Raw genomic sequence first — 21078 nt, forward strand, 5'->3', positions numbered from 1 at the left:
AGCTGTTGTTATTACCGTTCTCTTTGGCTGGTTGCTGGGCTTTAACATGGAATCTGATCTCCACTAATTACTGTTCTCTTTGGCTGGTTGCTGGGCTTTAACATCGGACCTGGTCTCTACTAATTACTGTTTCTTTGTATGGCTGCTGCGCTTTAACATCGGACTGATCTCACTAGTCTGTACTTTTCTTCCCTCAGTCCACTTTCCTTATTCACATCACTTGCTTCCTTCCTATAAACTTTCAAGCTTGAAATGGCTGTCTTAAAATAAAAATCAGGAGACTGGACAATGGTTCAGGGTAAATGGTGCCCTGTGAGGTTAACCCACACAGAAAGGCTCCAGGTTTGTGTCCAGAAACCTCCCTGAGAAACCACATGCACTCGTACCCATGACCCGGGACTGACTGAAACTGGTATGGATCCTAGAATCAAAAATCTATTGAGGGTGTTCTCTCTCTATCTCTCTCTCTCTCACTGACGTAAGAAATAAATTTTTAAAATAAAATAAATAAATAGAGATCAACCAGTGACATAGTGATTAAGAGGCTGGACTCCCAAATGGCCAACCACTATTTGAGTACTAGACCTGGCAGTTTGAAAGTACCCCGGGTGCGTGTGTACACCAAAATCTCAAGAGGAAAATGGAGGAGAAAGCATTGTAGCGTGGCCATCCACCCAGGAGGTAATTTCTCTTTTTCTGTCTCTCTCTCTGTTCCTCTGGCGAGCAAAAATCTCTTAAAAAATAAATAAGTAAATAAATAATTTAAAATGTCCTTATATAACACCATACTAAAGTCAGGTTGATATTCAGTAAGCACACAGCACTGAGGCTGTATCTCCTGTTGATTCCAATGAGAATTCAGGATGATCAGAGCCTATATGTGTGTGTGTGTGTGTGTGTGTGTGTGTGTGTGTGTGTGTGTTTGTGTGTGTGTGTATGCTATAGACGCATGTGCATGGCAGAAAGACAGAGAGACATAGAAAAACAGAAAGCAAGAAATCATCCCCCAGGGAAGATGGCCACACTGCAATCTCTTCTCCTCCATTCTCCTCTTGGGATCTTGGGCACACATGGACATGCACCTGGTGTGAGTTTAAGCCACCAAGTCTGGAACTTGAACCGCAGTCAACTACATGAAAGTCCAGCGACATAGCCATTATGGCAACTCTGGTCCCCAGAGACCATATTGTACTGGCTGTTAAGTGGTCTAAATAGGGTCAGCAGGTGGTGTGGTAGTTAAGGACCTGGACTCCCATATGGCCGAATGCGGTCCCAGACCTGGTGGCTTGCTTTCTCACTTTCCCTTTCTCTTTCTCTCTGGACAAATAAATTAGCTAATTAAATTAAATAATTCTTTTTAAAATATTTTGCATTTAATTATTTCCTAAAAGTTTCTATTTATAGTCTTAATTTTGACAGTTATTTGGGTAGTATGGATATTCAGATAAATTTTAAAAAACATTATCATATAACAAAGGCAAAGAAATTAGATTCCTAGGTAAAGAATTTAAACCTTGTTAGGAACCAGCAGTTGGCATAATGGTTACGTTGCTGGATTTCCACATGGTTGACTGCGGTTCAAGTCCTGGATCCAGTGTCTTAAACTCATACCAGACACGTGTGCATGCATGCCCAAAATCCCGAAAGGAGAATGGAGGAGAAGAGATTGCAACATGACCACCCCCCAAAGGGTTATTTCTCACTTTCTGTTTCTCTGTCTCTCCCTCTGTATCTCCGGTGAGCACATACACCCAGTAGCAAAAATCTCCCCCCCCCAAAAAAAAAAGAGAGAGAGAGAGAGAAAATAAAAACTAAATAAACCCTGTTTGTTAGATCTGGCCTTAAAAAAACTTAAACTGTGCGTAAATAAAAAATGTTTACTAAATGAAAAAAATATTCTAGCATATACTGTTATAATTCTTACAAAAGTTTCACTAATCCTGTTCACACTTATGAAGATAAAAAGTAGTACTATAGTACAGGGTGTAACTAATAACTGTCTTGAAATCAAACCTCATGACCACAAAATATTAGTGTTGACACACTAATGTACCTACTTGACTGAGTTTCATTATTGTGACAAAATTCTCTTCGTAATCAATTAATGTTTCCCTTTGTTCCATGTCTTTACTGACTGAAGTCATGAATGAGTTATCGATTTTTGTTATAGGATGCTTGCGCCCTCCTGAGAGCGACAGAGAGGGAAAGTGAGAAATTACGCCTCCCTGCCTCCCAGGAAGGCTGGCCATGCTGCAATCCCTTCTCCTTCATTCTCCTCTCAGGATTTTGGGCACTTGCACGTGCAACCAGAGTGTTTTTCGAGTTGCAGGGTCTGACACTGGAACCACAGATATGGCCATGTGGGATCCAGTGCCTTAACCATGACATCACCTGCTGGCCCATGAATCAATGATAGTCTATGTCTTTGCTGAATTAGTTGGTTTAGAGACACAGATATTCTCAGCACTGTGAGTGGAAGTCATGATAGCCACAGAAAAGGTGTCAGAGAAAATCTCATTTAAAAAGATATTAAATAAAATAACACGAGAATCTCAAGCAATCTTCTGTTTCATCCCACGAGCTGGAGCCACAACTGCCCTAATATATTTGGGTAATGTGCTATTTTATTTTTTACTTCTTTTAATTTAAAAAATTATTCTATGAGAGAGACTTACAGAGACAGACACTTCCAACAGCGTCTTCACACTGCAATCCACAGCCAGTCTCAGCTGGCCAGGATCACAAGCATGTGCATGGGCCCAGTACCGTCAGGGGAGGCCCAAGGATGTGAACCCAGGATCTTTCTCATGTAGGTCCAGCTGCATTACCACTGCACCACCACCTGCCCTGATGCCCCCAGAAGGGGCGACGAGTGACAAGTGGCCCTGGAAATGATCTTAGTGGCCTCTAGAGTCTTAGACGTCTCTTGGTCCAAAATGGAAATCTCAACTCTCCTCTCCCTGATGTTCTGTCTTATAAGAGGATATGTGGAAACAGTTCAGTGTGAATACTTGCAGCCGACATATAAGTGCGTGGAAAAATGAACTGAATCATGAAATGCTGGAAGGAGTCTTTGTAGGCTGTTCAATCCCTGTTTCTTTTACAATTGAGGAAACTGAGTCTGAAAAATATGAACGGACTTGCTCAAGAGATCCCACAGCCAGTAAGGTCTATCGGTTAAAAACATACCCTACCATTTCAGATAAAGCATAGTGGTACCATTGCAGCCTCGAACTGCAGAATCAGCATAAGGAATGAGTTATCGATTTTTGTTATAGGATGCTTGCGCCCTCCTGAGAGCGACAGAGAGGGAAAGTGAGAAATTACGCCTCCCTGCCTCCCAGGAAGGCTGGCCATGCTGCAATCCCTTCTCCTTCATTCTCCTCTCAGGATTTTGGGCACTTGCACGTGCAACCAGAGTGTTTTTCGAGTTGCAGGGTCTGACACTGGAACCACAGATATGGCCATGTGGGATCCAGTGCCTTAACCATGACATCACCTGCTGGCCCATGAATCAATGATAGTCTATGTCTTTGCTGAATTAGTTGGTTTAGAGACACAGATATTCTCAGCACTGTGAGTGGAAGTCATGATAGCCACAGAAAAGGTGTCAGAGAAAATCTCATTTAAAAAGATATTAAATAAAATAACACGAGAATCTCAAGCAATCTTCTGTTTCATCCCACGAGCTGGAGCCACAACTGCCCTAATATATTTGGGTAATGTGCTATTTTATTTTTTACTTCTTTTAATTTAAAAAATTATTCTATGAGAGAGACTTACAGAGACAGACACTTCCAACAGCGTCTTCACACTGCAATCCACAGCCAGTCTCAGCTGGCCAGGATCACAAGCATGTGCATGGGCCCAGTACCGTCAGGGGAGGCCCAAGGATGTGAACCCAGGATCTTTCTCATGTAGGTCCAGCTGCATTACCACTGCACCACCACCTGCCCTGATGCCCCCAGAAGGGGCGACGAGTGACAAGTGGCCCTGGAAATGATCTTAGTGGCCTCTAGAGTCTTAGACGTCTCTTGGTCCAAAATGGAAATCTCAACTCTCCTCTCCCTGATGTTCTGTCTTATAAGAGGATATGTGGAAACAGTTCAGTGTGAATACTTGCAGCCGACATATAAGTGCGTGGAAAAATGAACTGAATCATGAAATGCTGGAAGGAGTCTTTGTAGGCTGTTCAATCCCTGTTTCTTTTACAATTGAGGAAACTGAGTCTGAAAAATATGAACGGACTTGCTCAAGAGATCCCACAGCCAGTAAGGTCTATCGGTTAAAAACATACCCTACCATTTCAGATAAAGCATAGTGGTACCATTGCAGCCTCGAACTGCAGAATCAGCATAAGGAAATGTCACAGTGGCAAATGACCACATCAGAAGAGCTCTGTATACAACGCTGAGAGTCCACGTGTCGCCATCCTGCTAAGTAAATTGAAGGCATTTTTTTAAATTATAAGATTCTCATTAATGATGGAATCAACTTAAACATTGAGAGGTAAGACTTTTAGGGGAGATGAAGCTAGAGTAATTAACTCAGGTACTATACCCTCATGAAGAATTAAAATAATAATTAATATCAGTGTAGTTCTTTTCAGTTTCTAAAGCGCTTTCACATATTGTCTCGATACAACCTGGTGATGAATACCTTAGTCATACTAACCACATTTTATAAATGAGGAAACACATCCAAGATAAGCAGTTAAGTTGTGGATTCGGGGCTTGAGTGAGGTTATGAAGGTCCAAAGCCGGTCCTTCCTCCAAACCCAAAGTCTCCTTTGTTCATTTACTCGTTTCCAAAAGGACAACTCTCTATGTCCACTTTGGAGGGTATGGGGGGGTCTTCAAAATGTTCGTGGAAATGCAAACTATGAAAAGACTATACATGGACTTCAAAGGTTTTTGCTTCAGAATAAACTTATACTTTAATTCCATTTTTCCACACTTTTTTTTTTTTTGAAGAGGTTTTTGCTATAGGGCATGTGTGCTCACTAGAAATACACAGAGAGACAGAGAGACAGAAAGCGAGAAATTACCCCCCCAGGGGGGATGGCCACACCACAATCCCTTCTCTCCATTTTCCTGTTGGGATCTTGGGCACATACGCACACACATCCGGCATGAGTTTAAGCCACCGGGTCCAGGACTCAAATCGCAGTTGACTACATGGGAGTTCAGCGACATAGCCATTATACTAACTGCTGGTCCCTTTCCACACATCTTTAAAAGTCCCTTCTTACACATAAGTATTGGAATGTTGTCAATTTCTTTAAAAATCTATTAATAAATTTGAGGCTTCTTGTTAACAATGGAACATTCTGAATAAAGAATTATTCTATTGCGGATTGATGCTGTTTTCTGTTTTGTTGAAGAACACATAAAAGTAATTTAAGATTTTTTCCACTTCTAGTATATACTGATCTCTCCTCAACTTTTCATTTCACAGGCAGGAACTTGCTATGGTGCATGGTCCTGGTACTGATCCCAGATGACTGCAACCTCTCGTGAGCCTTGCCATCGCCCTGCTAGTTTCAGCGCAGTGAGAATAAATGCTAGACATAAAGAACTCCAGCCCTGGTCCGTCTACAGAGAAACAGGATAGGGTACTGCTGTGCAATACTGGAGCTGCATGGGAGATCTGGATTTGGATCCTGGGTCAACCGGTACCTGCTATGATCCTGGGAAGCTGGGGGAGGATCACACTGCAGCTAGATCCTGTCACGGGGTTCTCTCTCTTTTTCTCTCAATATTAAAAATACAATTTAAAAAAGTCTCTAATAAATAGGGAAGGGGGCATCTAGACTTCTCCTCTTTCATGTTAGTGTAAGTAACTCGACAAAGTTTTTAATAAACTGTGTCAATAGCTCCCACCACAACAAAGAGGAAAGGGGCCTCTTCCTCTTCCTTCCTTCTTCACCAGTTCCCAGCCCTGTGTGCACATTAGAATCACCTAGAGAGCTTTACTGATGCCTGGCCCAATTCCCAGAGATCTTTGATGCAATTTGAGCTGGTGCCTGAACACTTCTCTATTTATTTATTTATTTATTTATTTTGCGGTTTCATATTTGTCATAGGGCACCTGTGCTTGCCAGGGAGAGGAGGACAGAGAGAAGTGAGAAATCACTTCCCCCCCACCCCCCAGTGGGGAAGGTCACCCTGCAGTCCCTTCTCTTCTGTTTTCTTCTCGGGATTTTTGGCACACACACACACACATACACACACACCATACACATACACACACACACACAGAGTGTTTTTCAAGCTGCCAGGTCCAGTACTTCAACCTGCCGGCCCACGCATCCCAGTTTTAAAACTGCAGGTGCCATGATATCTGTAAGTTCCGGCTGTCTGGGGCTGCTGACTTCTCCTGAGTCTATTAGGAGGCAATTTTTCCCTAACACAAACATGACCCCCAGCCTTATCACAGTCCTTTAATGGCCCTCAGTGGTCTCGGCAAGCGCCATCTCTCCCACGCTCAGCGATGCTGAACTCTGGGCCCCCAGCTGAGAACTCACTCAGGCATTTGAGCAGTTTCCAAGCAGCCTCTTAATGAAACACCAGGTTTGACAATGACTTCCCGTCGTTCCCTCTGTGATGTGTCCAGGTCTAGGCAACAATTCAGGTCTCTTCAATATTCACAGTAAAATATAAACTTTATCTGCTGGCATGCCTGGAATTTAAACTAGACTCCCTGGAAATGTCTACTCTCCAGTACCTAAAGAAAATCTGACCAAAAGAATCTGTTTTTAATGTTTTTGCTATAGGGCATGTGTGCTTGCCAGAGGGAGACAGAGACGGAGAGAAGGAACATGAGAAATCATCCTCCGGGTGATGGCCATGCCTCAATCCCTTCTCCTCTATTTTTCTCTCAAGATTTTGGACACAAATACATGTGCCCAGTGTGATTTTCAAGCTTTCTGGCTTGAGACTCAAACCATGGCTGGCCATGTGAGAATTCAACACCTTAACTTCCATGCCACCTGCTGGCCCCTGACCAAAAAAAAAAAAATTTTTTTTAAGAGAGATTTTTTATATAGGGCATATATATTCACCAGAGAGACAAAGAGACAGAGAAAAAGCAAGAAATCACCTTCTAGAAGGTTTGGCCATGCCACAATCACATCTCCTCCACTCTCCTCTCAGGATTTTGGGCACACATGCACCCTTGCCTGGCATGAGTTTTAAGTCTCCAGGTCCAGGACTTGAACTGCAGTCAGCTATGTGGGAGTCCAGCAACATAACCATTACATCATCTGCTGGTCCCATCCCTGACTGAAATCTTCATCAGAGCTGAAGCTCCATGAGAATCACCCTCCGCTAGATCCTCTATGCTCCAGCCTTACATAGAGCCAACACACATCGTTACAATAGTAACATTTAATATTATGGCCTTGGATTTTTATGGTGAGTTAGTAAAAAGTATAGCCACTAAGGGGGTCGGCAGGTGGCATGGTAGTTAGGGTGCTACAGGGCCAATCATGGTACAAGTCCTGGACCTGGTGGCTTGCTTTCTCACTTTCCCACTCTCTCTGTCTCTCTTTCTCTCTGGTCAAATTAAAGAATAATAGAAAATAAATAAATAAATAAATAAATAAATAAATAAATAAAATAATTCTTTTATTATTATTATTATTTTTTAAGAATATCCACTGGAATATCAGGTCTCTGGTTTTAAGTAAAACTACATTTAAAGACAGTAACTTCCGTTTTGCTCCACCGGCAAAAGGAACTACTTTCTTTGCTCATTTTGTTTCATCAACAAACATTTATTAAGCACCTCCTTTGGATGGATTGTAGATACTGTCCATATGGAGATAAATCAGGGAAGTGTCTATGCTTCTAAGAACTCACAGGCTAGTGTAGAAATTGATAAAAAAAACAATCACACTGCAATGAATTGGAGCAATAAAAGGGGTTAGTACAAGGCACACAGAAGAGGGCCAACTTCCAACTTGGGCCAGTCACAGGAAAAGGCCTAAAGGAAGGGGTTAGAGGAGCTGGGGAGGCTGTTCTGCTTCTTCAAGCAGAAGGTCCTCATTCAGATTTTAGAAAGATAATGGGGAAGCAGCAAGGGGTGGATCTGTTTAACAAACACATACTGGATAGCAGTCCCTGGGACCCAAACACCAGTCTCAGTGCTTAAGTGCAGTAACTGGTTCAATCCCTGTAACAGCTCTCTGAGGTAGGAACTATCATCACCTGCAATGTCATACGAGGACACCGGCACACTGTTTGTGCAACGTGATCGAGGCTGAACGGCTGTTAAGAAGCAAGCCAAGATTCAGACACAGGCCGTTTGGCTCCAGAGTCCGTGTGCTTGGCTATTATGGTACAACAGCCTCGGGGAGAGGGACAGAGAGATCAAGAAACAGAGGAGAGATCGGCGGACCAGTTGTGATGCTGAGCTAACAATTGAGGGGAAATGCATACACTGTATTGAGGAGGTGAAAACACCAGAAAAATGGACTGACACTCCCTCCCTGTTTGGTTTTTAGCTTGGGAACTAGGTAAATTACTAAGCTTTTAACTAACCTCAGGAGCGCTTAGAGGTACAAGGTTCAGACCTGAAGATCAAAAGGAAGTGGAAAAGAAAAACAAAATGTATAAAGCGATGTATTTGTTCGAGGCTCTCTCCCTCCCATAGTTATCTTTTCTGTTTTGTTTTTTTCTTTGTTTTTCTTGTGTTTTTTGTTTGTTTGTTTTTTGAGAGGTTTTGCTATAGGGCGCATGCACTCACCAGAAAGACAGAGAGAGATAGAGAGATAGAAAGTGAGAAATCACCCCCCAGGGGGGATAGCCACACTGCAATCCCTTCTCCTCCATTCCCCTCTCAGGATCTTGGACACGCAAGCACACACCCGGCGTAAAAGCCACCCGGGACTCGAACTGCGGTCGACTACATGGGAGTCCAGCAACATAGCCATTATGCCAACTGGTGGTCCCCCCCCCATAGTTATCTTATTAAATTCCTTTTTTATTCCTTCCCAAAATGACTACGTTTATTTGCATTAACTAAGTTGAATACAAAAGGTGAGAACAAAGGGTAAACTCCACGCACAACATTCTAGAGGTTACAGGATACTTATGAATATCTGCACCCACAAATAAGCAGGCAACAAATAAGAAAGGCATTGATGTGAGCACAAAATAATAAAGCAGAAGGTCAGAAGGCACATGCTGAGGATTATAATCCAGTAAGGGAAAGGAAAGAGAACGAAGTTATACCAGTAAGTCACAATTTTCTAGAAACTCTTACTTCAGGCTTAAAAAGTTATTTTAAAGGTACATACACACTTACGTCTTATATAAAAATTAAAAAAGAAATACTTTCTTCTGATTTCATTTCTTTTTGTTTTCCTTTTCCTTTTTTTTTTTTTTGTTAAGAGAGAGAGATTTTTGCTATAAGGTGTGTTTGCTTGGCAGAGATAGAGGGACAGAAAGTGAGAAATCACCTTCCCACCTTCCCGGGGTAGATGACCATGCTGTAATCCGTTCTTTAGTCTCCTCTCAGGATTTTGGGCATGAATGCCCGTGTGCCTGGAGTGAGTTTGAAGTTGCTGGGTTCAGGACTCAAACCATGGTCTGCCATGTGGGAGTCCAGCAATGTAATTGCTATGCCATTTGTTGGTTGCAAAAGATACTTTCTTATGGAATTTAAAGAGCTTTTTATTATCATTGAACACTGAAATTTTAAAAAATTCACAACAAAAATAAGAAAAAATAAAATTTTCCAATTCGAATATGCTATGAAACACCTCAGTTTCTCCTATTTTTCCCTTAAACTCAAAGAAAACCAGGTAGCATTAGCACAGTACAGAGTCCACTGTTGATTCAGCACCATTTTCCTTATCCTGCTTTTTTCTTCATGTGATCAGCTTGATTCATTTCTTATGTCCTTCCTCACTGGAATCACTTTCTGATCCACCTTCAACCCTGGCAAATTGCTTATCATGGGAAGAATATTCACAGGCTTTGTCTGTGGGAACAGCTCCTTTTCATCGGGGCAAGATTGTAAAATACGTTTCTTGCCAGTCTCTGGTGTCCAGGTATTCCAGAATAATCTCAAACATGTGATTAACTGCCACAACTTTTCCACTATTCATCTTCACAGTTTTCAATGTGGAGCAGTATGTGATCAACTCCATGATCTGATGGTTGTTTATATGTGAGTCCCTGGGGATGGCCGTGATTCACGAATCTTCCAATCACATAAGCCTTAGATTCATCTAATTCCTCCAGTGCGTTAGAATCTGATGTCAGGTGAATCAGATCTTCTTTCTTCATGGATTTACTGCAGTTTTCTGGTTTAATGTCAATATCCTTCCCTCCTTTGTCATTTTCATTCATGTTTCTTCTTCATGACTTGTCAAGTAAAACTGCACAAGATGCAATGCTCATCAGTTTTCTGCATAACAGCATTATATTTGCTTATGAAGTTTTTACATGTCCTTTACCATCAAGCCATCAAAACTATAGACTGTGATAAGGCAGAGTGTGCTGTGAACAACTTGTCCTCACGTTTCCATCTGAGTTCGATTCCAGCTAACACTGTCACTCTAATTTTTTTCTCTTGTATTTGTATTTTTGTTAGCTGAATTCTCGTCATTCTTCCCCATTGTTTCTGGTTTTCGTTTTTTTTTTTTTTTTGAGAGTTTTTTTTGCTACAGGACGCGTGTGCTCCCCAGAGAGAGAGACTGAAAAACAGAAAGCGAGAAATCATCCCCTCCCCCAGGGGAGATGGCTACACCATAATCCCTTCTCCTCCATTCTCCCCTTATCTTGGGCACACACACACCTGCGCCAGGCATGAGTTTAAGCAACCAGATTTGGGGCTCAAACCACGGTCGGTCGACTACTTGGGAGTCCAGCGATATAGCCATTACGTCATCTGCCGATCCCATTGTTTCTGTTTTAGTAGTCCCTTAGTTTGTCATTTAGAATTTGGTTCAAATTATTCACCTAATCTTGGCTTCTGGCTCTTTCCTTAATCTTCATTTACATCTTGTTTTGTTTTACCCTTAGAAGTTTCAAGACATAGTGACATTTTAAATGACATTGTTTAGTGCCTCTCAATTGAGGAGTTGATGGGGAATGTGCAAGGGTTCAGAAAGCCTGTATGGAGTGGTCTCAAACTGCTTGAAGAGTCCTCCTTCTGAAACGTCAACTCCCAGAGTCAGGGGCAGTAAATACATGGCTGGGGCTACAGCAGTTACTGCTGAATTGGTGTAACTCTAAGAGGTAGAGTTCTTGTAACTCTAAGAGGTAGGATGTTTTTTTAAAAAATTATTTTTAACTGTCCAAAATAATTGTACAAAATAATATGGTAACAGTGTGATACATGTGTACAATGGGTTATGATCAAATCAGTGTAACTAGCATATCTATCACCTCAAACATTTATTATTTCTTTGAGGAACATTTAAATCCTCTCCTCTAGTTGTTCTGAAACATGCAATAAATGGTTGCCTTTAGTCACTCTGCTGTGATATAAAACACTAGAACTTAATCCCCTTATCTAATCATAATTTCTTACACATTAGCCAACCCATTTTTTTTTCTTTTCTTTCCTTATTTTTTTCTTTTAAAGAAATCTTTGCTATAAGGCATGTGCACTTGCCAGAGAGGCAAAGAGACAGAAGGCTAGAAATCACCGCCCGCCCCCCCCATCAGGGGGGATGACCACACTGCAATCCCTTCTCCATTCTTCTTTCTGGACTTTGGGCACACATGCAATGTACCCAGTGTGAATTTCAAGCTGCCAGATCTGGCATTCAAACCACAGTTTAGCCATGTGGGAGTCCAGTGCCTTAACCACTACACAACCTGCTGGTCCCTAGCCAACCCATTTCTATCCCTCCTCACTTCAGATCTGTTTTCTTTTTCTTTTAGTTTTTTTGCCATAGGGCATGTGAACATACTCACCAGAAAGACAGAGAAACAGAGAAAGGGAAAGTGAAAAATTACCCTCACGGGGATGGCCACACTGCAATCTTTTCTCTTCTAGTCTCCTCTCAGGATTTTGGGCACACATGCACACATGCCCAGCATGATTTTCAAACCACCAGGTCCAAGACTTGAACCGTAGTTAATCATGTCAAAGTCCAGTGCCTTAACCGCCATGTCACCTGCAGGACCCTGTGAATCATTTTTTTTAAATTTCTGTCGTTTTGCCTGCTCCACAATGCCATATAAGTAGATATGTACACTAAGTAGTCTTTGGAATCTGGTATCTTTCACTCAACATAATGCAATTGAGTCATTTATGTGATTCCATGACCATTAGTTCATTTGTTATATGAAGTTTACTGAATGTTATGTTAAGCTGCCACAGACTAGGGTAGACACTCTTCCAGGTGCTGGAGATAGGCAGTGACTAAAAGAATCTGAATTCCTGCCTTCAAGGGGCTTATATTCTAGTGTTGGAGATGGGAGCAGTCAGGTAATAAACATGTAAACAGAATTTGAAAAATTCTTTTATTCTAAGTACTAGTAAATACCAGCAGCAGCTATGAAAGAAAAACAGGATGAATTGATAGAGATGAGCAGAGAGCATTGATTTTCCTAGGGAAGTTTGTTAAGGTCTCTGGAAAGAGGAGATATAAATTGAGGACTAGATATTGAGATGGGGCCAGCCATGCAAAGCTTTGAGTCAAGGACAAACAGCAGAGGAACTGGAAGTACAAAGGCCCAGGAGGGAGTCCAGCTTGATGTGTTTAAGAGACAAAAATAAGACAGTAGGGACTGGAGTGCTGAGGACCCAGGGATGAGTTGTTGGGAGAACCAGGGAGGAGCCCAATCAAGTAGGCTCAGAAGGGCCCAGGCTGGAGTATGGGTTTTGTTCTACTGTAAAGAAAAGCCTTTGGGGACCAGCAGTTAGCGTAATGGCTATGTTACTGGACTCGCATGTAGTCGACCACAGTTCATGTCTCAGACCCGGTGGCTCAAAACTCACGCCGGGTGCGTGTGCGTGCATGCCCAAGATCCCGAGAGGAGAATAGAGGGGAAAGGGTTGCCGCGTGACCATCCCCTCTGGGGGGTGATTTCTCGCTTTCTGTCTCTCTATCTCTCTCTGTCTGTCTGGCGAGTGCACGCATTCTATAGCAAAAACCTCTCCAAAAAATGAAAAGCCTTTGAGAGTTTTAAAGCAGAGAGCGATGTAACCTGATCTAGACTGTGTAAACATACCTCTGCCTTCTGTGTGGTGGATGGACTGTTCTGTACAGGAGGGAGGGGACGGATAAGAGTGGACGGAGGGAGACATGTCTGGAAACTTTCTCAGTGTTGAAGGGAGAGCTGATGGTAAGTTCAATCAGAATCATAGCAGCACAGATGGTGAGAAGTGTCATGATTTATGACTTTTATGGTATGGTGGAAAAAGAAGGAGAAAAATTATCCCTGAAGCTGTTACATTTTAGAATTTAAAAAAAAAAAAAAAAAGAAAACGTTGGAGGGGATAGAAGATAGAGTCTGATTGCACATGACTGACTGGTTTGAATTATAGCAGTGGAAGCTTGAAAAAGACACTGGGTCCATTTCCATTTTCATGTTTGCCCCAAATTCTGAAAGGAATGGAGAAAAAAGGATTGTAGCATGATCACACCCCACTGGGGATACTTTCTCTTTCTCCCTATCTTTTCCCTCTGCCACCTCCAAGAAGTACATGCAACCTCTTTCAAGAAAATTTTTAAAATATATTTTTTTCTCCCTATCTTTTCCCTCTCCCACCTCCAAGAAGCACATGCACCCTCTTTCAAGAAAATTTTTAAAATATATTTTAAAGCTTATTTATTCCTTCCATGAGATAGAGAGACGAGAAGACAGAGAGAGAGAGAGAGAGAGAGGAGAGGGATAGACACCCCCAACAGTGCCTTTGCACCATGATTCACCTACAGTCTTAGCTGGCCTGGGTCATGGGCATTGTGCACACCCCTGACGTGCTCAGGGAGGCTCTGGGACACGAACCCACAACCTTTCCCATATGGGTCTAGTTGCATTGCTGCTGCACCACTACCTGACCCCTAATATTTATTTTAAAAGCTTAGGCTTTAAAAATCTCCTAAGTGCAGCTATGAGGAAATACACAAAAGTTTAAAACTCTATAATGTAGAAGAGGCTGGTGGCTAATGTGCACAATATAGATAAGCTGGTCTTGATAATGTAGGTGAAAAGAATCCAGACTCGGGGAAGTCATTCAGACTCACTGCATACACTCCCAGCATACAGCAGTAGCTCACTCGCCCTCATGTCACTTTGTGTCGTGAGAACGGCAGGCCATGAGCATACAGACACCCAAATCTGTGTGCACTCGCATGACACCCGGGCTCAAAGAGCTGTAATATGTTGGCTGGATTCCAAAATAAAAAGAGTAGAAAGACTCATTGCTGTAGTGTACCTGGTCAAGGTCACTCCAAAGCCTCACTTCTGAGCTCTTTGGTGTAGGGATGGGAAAAGTTATAAAGCTGAGTCAGAAATATGGGGAGCCTCTAAGCAGAGTAAACTATTAAAAACTTACGTTGTCCTACAGCCCTCTGCCTTTTCTCCCCGACACCCTCCATTCTAACAGGGTATCAAGGTCCATGCAAAAGACACCTGGTGCTGTCTTCTGAGATTATCGTTTCGACCTGTATCTGACCCCCATTTTTCCAGCCAAGACCAGCTCCCTTATAAATAAAGGTCTGTTCACCGGGTATGAAGGACTACATCTGAATAGGGTGTTTTGTTCCTTTAGCTGTTCAAAGGACCTGAAGACCTTGTTTGTTTTGAAACAAGTAACTGGCTTTGTCCAACCAAAAAGTCCTAACTTTGCAGAGTGGCTAGCAAGAGGTCAGACCTGAAGAACAGGAGATAACCTGGTGAACTATTGTTGTCTTCGCCATCCTTGTCTTATTTTCTGTTTACTTTTTTAAAAAAAAACACATTTATTTATTTATTTATTTTTCCTGAGAGAGAGAGATGCCCACTGCACGGCCCTACACTGATCCATACCCTATCTCAGCTCACCCAGATCATGGGCACACACATGCACTCAGCATCCTCAGGGAGGTCCCAGGACACAAACCCAGGACCTTTCCTATGTGAGTCTAGGTGTGTTACCACTGCACCACTGCCTGAACCTTCCTTTGTTTTGAAGATAAGTTTCTATCTGACCTGAGGCCCTCTGTTCACCCTCTCCACTAGGGTAACACAAACCACAGTGTTGGAGGAGAGTCAATCCAGAACAGGGATCCACAACCAGTCAGAGATGGTATGCATATTTGTATTCACTGAGTCAGGAGGCAGGGAAGTGCAGTTCAGGAGCAGGAAAGTAAACAGGACTGACCACAGGCTCTTAGCTTCCTTCTCTCCAGGAGCCTGCTTCAGGGGAAGTCGTTGGCCAGGGCCCTGGAAAAAAATCTCTGTGAGGCCTAAGAAGGCCACAGAAGAGGACTTCTCTGAGAAGGAAGTAATGGCCAGGCGGGATGGGTGGACGGGAGCAGTTCCCTCTGCTCCTTGGCCTGCCTATGCATAGGTGGTCCCTCTACGTCCCCAGCCCTTGGGCCCAAGCCATAACCTAAGTGTGGTATGCTGCAAGGCATTCTGCAATAAGGCTTCGTTCCTTCTGAAGGCTTTTCATATTTTCAGAAGCTTCTTTTGAAAGGCAAATGCAAGGTTACCAGAAGCAAACGTAACTGCTGCTGACCACTTTTCTAGGTGTTAAATAATATCTAGTTGAAGAACATAAGAGACATATCCAGAGGGATAAAGGGAAGATGGAGGAGAAAGAGAAAAAGGGGAGTTAATTGATAAAGTAGGATAAGATGAATTTTTCCTCAGGGTTGCCCAAGCCACACTATTATTCAAATATAACCTGTGAGAAGTTGGCATACATTCAATTATCCATTAAATAACTTTTCTTTTTGGTACCTGAGAAATTAGATAGGGCGGCCCTGAGCACACAGTAAGTGCTCAATAAATGTTTGTTATGATGACCCTCACTCTCAGTATTTGTACTGCTACTATTGCTGAGTGTCATGTCAGACACGGTGTGGGTTCTGCGGACACAGAAGAACAAAACCTAGTCTCTGTTCTCAGTGACCCTCAAGTCTAGAAGGGGGGACAGGTGACTTAGTAGCAGGCCCTGACAGTGTCTCCAGGGCTGAGCCTTGGGAGACCAGACTGCCTTGGGAGCCCAGAGAAGAAGCACTGGCTGGAGCGGGGCAGGGCCAGGCTCTGCTTCTGGAAAGAAGCAGTCTCAAAGGACAAATGGAAAGAGGCCAGGGGCATCCATCAGAGTCTTAGTTGCAAGTGACAGAAGCAGACTCTGTTGGTTTTGGACAGGTAGAGACTATAGGAACTGGATATCAGGTATCCCCACAGCTTCTGAGAAGACTGGAGATTTGGGAAAGGGAGCCAGGATGGTAAAGATGCTGATGGTGATCTGGCACGGCACATTGCCTGCACCTCCCATCACCACAGCTGGAAGGGGGTCTTCCCTTCCCTGCTTGCTGTCTCATTACTTCCCAGGTCAACAGCCCAGACAGGTGCAGCTGATAGGCCAAGGCCAGGTTACCTGCCCACATCTTAGTTTCCAGGTTAGCTGGCAAATTGAGTATTGAACTTTTTGTTGTTGTTGTTGCCATAGCATGTATGTGCTTGCCAAAGAAAGAGACAGACAGACAGGGACAGGGAAAGTGAGAAATCATCTCACAAGGGGGATAGCCACACTGCAATCACTTGTCCTCTGTTCTCCCCTTGAGATTTTGGGCATGCAAGCAAGCACACATACTGGCATGATTTTCAAGCCTCTGGGTCCAGGCCTCAGACTATGGTCAACCATATAGGAGTTCAGTGCCTTAACCACAGACTGCCTTGGGAGCCCAGAGAAGAAGCACTGGCTGGAGCGGGGCAGGGCCAGGCTCTGCTTCTGGAAAGAAGCAGTCTCAAAGGACAAATGGAAAGAGGCCAGGGGCATCCATCAGAGTCTTAGTTGCAAGTGACAGAAGCAGACTCTGTTGGTTTTGGACAGGTAGAGACTATAGGAACTGGATATCAGGTATCCCCACAGCTTCTGAGAAGACTGGAGATTTGGGAAAGGGAGCCAGGATGGTAAAGATGCTGATGGTGATCTGGCACGGCACATTGCCTGCACCTCCCATCACCACAGCTGGAAGGGGGTCTTCCCTTCCCTGCTTGCTGTCTCATTACTTCCCAGGTCAACAGCCCAGACAGGTGCAGCTGATAGGCCAAGGCCAGGTTACCTGCCCACATCTTAGTTTCCAGGTTAGCTGGCAAATTGAGTATTGAACTTTAAGTTATTGTTGTTGCCATAGCATGTATGTGCTTGCCAAAGAAAGAGACAGACAGACAGGGACAGGGAAAGTGAGAAATCATCTCACAAGGGGGATAGCCACACTGCAATCACTTGTCCTCTGTTCTCCCCTTGAGATTTTGGGCATGCAAGCAAGCACACATACTGGCATGATTTTCAAGCCTCTGGGTCCAGGCCTCAGACTATGGTCAACCATATAGGAGTTCAGTGCCTTAACCACCACACTGCCTGTTGGCTCCGTCCAATATTGGGTCTTTTCAATTTCTGTAAAGGAAGACAAGTGCTGTCTCACAAAATGAGGAATGTCCTCACGCACAGGAAAAAGGTTCAGAATCTGGGATCAAAAGTGTCAATGTCTTCTCCACCAGATGAAGCAGGGAAGACAGGAAGTGGAGGCAGAGGGAGGAGCATAGGCAAAAGCCTGACCTGGGGGTGAGACACGGCCAGGTGCATTTGGAGAACTAGGATTACAATCCACTTTGACTAGAGTGAAGAGTGTGAGCGAACGACTTCTAAAGACAAAGCTGGAAAGCAGACAGCCTAGACCATGGGAAAACCTTGTGTGGTTTATCCCTGGGAGAGAGTTTGGTCTTTATTTTGTGAAGGAAGGTATGATAAGGTTTTAATAGAAGGTCGGGGGTGGGTGTGGAGGTGGGATGAGGACTGGCAGAAAGATCAGATGTTTGAAATTTGAGCTGTGTGCTCAGGAGTCTTTCTAGAGAATACCTTCTTTACTATATTAGGCCAAGGATGTTTATTTAGCCTTTGTGGTCATCTGGCCAACCACGCTTTTCATCCTGCCTTTCTGAGTGGTAAGTTTAGTTTCACCTTTCCCAGATTGCTACTATTACAAAGGTGGATTCCAGGCTGTAAATTCCTCTTATAGTTGGGATATAGGTAGACATAGACAAGTAGAAATTGGCCAGGGCTGCAAGAATTGTATTTGTTTAGCGTAGGCACAGACTCAGCTACAGCTACATTTTCGCAGTGATAACAAATACTGCACTAGACTGTGAGTGCAAATCGCTAAAAACACATCCTTTTAGAAACCTCATCTGTAAGAGAACAGGAAACTATAAAGATCCTGTCCGCAGATGACACAGAGTAAACTGGAAGTGGAGCAATAATCTGCTTAATTCAGGGCTGAGATTCTGATGGAATTTATAGCCGGTAAGAGATTTTAGGAGTGAAAAAGAAATTCTCAGCACCTGGAAGGTCAAAGGTGTCTGGCTCTCAGGCCAGGAAAAATCATGAGAATGAATGACATGCAGAGGAGGCAAGGCCAGGGGCAGGGCACCGGGAGTTGTCGTGGCTACAAGTATTGCTGTCTATAGCACTAATGGGAAGAAAGGGGGAGACAGAGGACCCATTTCTGAGCTCCTGGGGAAAAACAAAAGAAGGGAGAAACAGAAATTCAGACTTAGTTCAACCCTTCCTACCTCTTCGTTCCCGTCCTCACCATACCTGCTCACAGAATGGACCCTTGCCAAGACCAGCAGTTAGCGTAATGGCTATATTGCTGAACTCCCATGTAGCTGACCACAGTTCATGTCCCGGACCCAGTGGCTTAAACTCATGCCAGGAGCGTGAGCGTGCGTGCCCAAGATCCCGAGAAGAGAATGGAGAAGAAGGGATTGCGGCGTGGCCATACTCCCGGGGAGGTGATTTCTCGCTTTCTGTCTGTCTTTCTGGGGAGCACACGTGCCCCATAGCAAAAACCTCTCAAAAAAAAAAAAAAAAAAAAAAAAAAAAAAAAAACAGTTGCAGCAACCCCTGTGACATGAATGCATTTCATGCCACTGAGAATGGACACAATGGACACTTAAAAATGGTAGAAATGAGAAATCTTATGTACGGTTAACCATAATTTAAAAACAAAAGCAAACCGAGTCTTGGAAATAAAGGCTCCCAGGGGACTTGTCCTCTTTTCTGTCGCTAAAGGCCACCTGGCTTTTTCTTAGACCAGGATTTTGCACTTGCTCTTTCCTTTTCCTGTAAGCTCTTTTTATTTATTTATTTATTTTTTTGAGAAGTTTTTGCTATAGGGCGCGTGTGCTTGCCTGAAAGACAGAGAGAGAGACAGAGAGATAGAAAGCGAGAAATCACCCCCCCCCCAGGGGGGATGGCCACACTGCAATCCCTTCTCCTCCTTTCTCCTCTCGGGATCTTGGGCACGCACGCATGCACATGCGCCCGGCGTGAGTTTAAGCCACTGGGTCCAGTGGCCTCAAACCCTGGTCGACTACATGCGAGTCCAGCGACATAGCCATGACGCTAACTGCTGATTCCTCTTCCTGTAAGCTCTTGACCAGCACTTCACAGAGTTGGTTACCTCTTTACATTCATATGTCAGCTAAGTCTCTCCTTCTCTGCTTTGTATCATTTTATTCTGTTATTTATTGATGTATGTGCTCCACCTATTTCTCCTACCGGAATATAATCTTCCAAGAAAGTTCCATCTGTTTGACTCCTTAGTGCTTAGAATAGTCTGCTCCCAAGTTAGTACTCATGAAATATTTGTTGAGTGACTGAGTGACTGAACAACGGACTCTGGCACTTAACGCAATGTTCTCTACAAACAGACCTCATTTGAAATCAAGTACACAACTTCAAGACTTTGTCTCTATTTTTTTTCTTTTTGAGTGTGGACTTTTTTTTCTCTTGGTTTAGATAGACAGCCCCAGTGGGGTTCCCCCATGATGATCCACTCCCTGTCTCAGCCAGCCAGGATCACAGGCATGTGCATGTGCAGCAAGCATGCACAGGGAGACAGGATGTGAACCTGGGACCCTCCCTTGTGACTTCGGCATCACACAGCATTACAATGTACTGCTATACCACTGTGGCTGGCTAAGTATTGATTCTCCTACTCTCTCCTCCTTCTCATTATCTCCTCCCAATTTTACCAGCCCTAATTCCAATTTAACACCATTTAAATGAGTCATACTGAGCCTCTGGGTGCAGACCTCACCCATGTTAAAGTCCATTTGGTCCACACCCGCCATAGTGCCCTGCCCTGAGTGGTTGGGGCTTTGAGAGGTTAAGTAATCTGAAAGGTGACAAAGTCAAACATCCCAGTCCATGGGGCCTCATGGGATAATTCCAGGGTAAAATGATGAAACAGCATGTCTCCCCATAGTTACATTTTATTACAGTCCCTGGTTGGAGTCGCTCAATTCTAGCTGTGATAGGTGAAGGAAGGAAATCAGGTAGGAAAATCCAAGCTATTGTAAATGGTCTCCATTCCAGCTTCTGTTCTCACACAATGATGCCTTCTATACTGATATATTTGCACCACTCAGAGCCAAGCATGAGGCTCCACTCCTTACAGATCCACCTGAGATCCAGGATGATTATGGAAAACCTGGGGTAGTGGGAGGGGGGTTGGGGTAGTCAAAGACCTCTGTTTTACTGGGAGAGTTTGCTTCAAGAGAGCTCTGCTTAGCCCTTTCAATGTTAACAGAAAAAAGTTGCATCTGTATACTGCTAGCAGCCATTAATCCAAATGACTATAACTTTCAAGTATCCAAAAGTCAACGAGATCTGATCTGCCATGGGTGATAAGTGGCCGACAAGATGAGTGAGAAATAACATTTCTTATGGTATTCTTTTTCTGACATAAGAGTTGGACTTGATCTCATTTACTTTACCTGCAATCTTTACTCAGTTCTTTTCAGTTTGTTTTTGCTATAGGGCATTTGTACTCACCATAGAAAGACAGAAAGAGAGAAAGAAAGAAAGAGGGAGAAAAAGAGGGAA

General features: G+C 43.5%; 1 pseudogene; it reads right to left on the bottom strand.

The window, feature by feature from the left end:
* Window positions 1-9814: 9814 nt before the first annotated feature.
* Window positions 9815-20324, bottom strand: LOC102481908 (tRNA methyltransferase 10 homolog A-like; annotated as a pseudogene).
* Between the last annotated feature and the right edge of the window lie 754 nt (window positions 20325-21078).

This window comes from Tupaia chinensis, unplaced genomic scaffold, assembly GCF_000334495.1.
Source record: "Tupaia chinensis unplaced genomic scaffold, TupChi_1.0 Scaffold138322_1, whole genome shotgun sequence".
Lineage (NCBI taxonomy): Eukaryota > Metazoa > Chordata > Mammalia > Scandentia > Tupaiidae > Tupaia > Tupaia belangeri.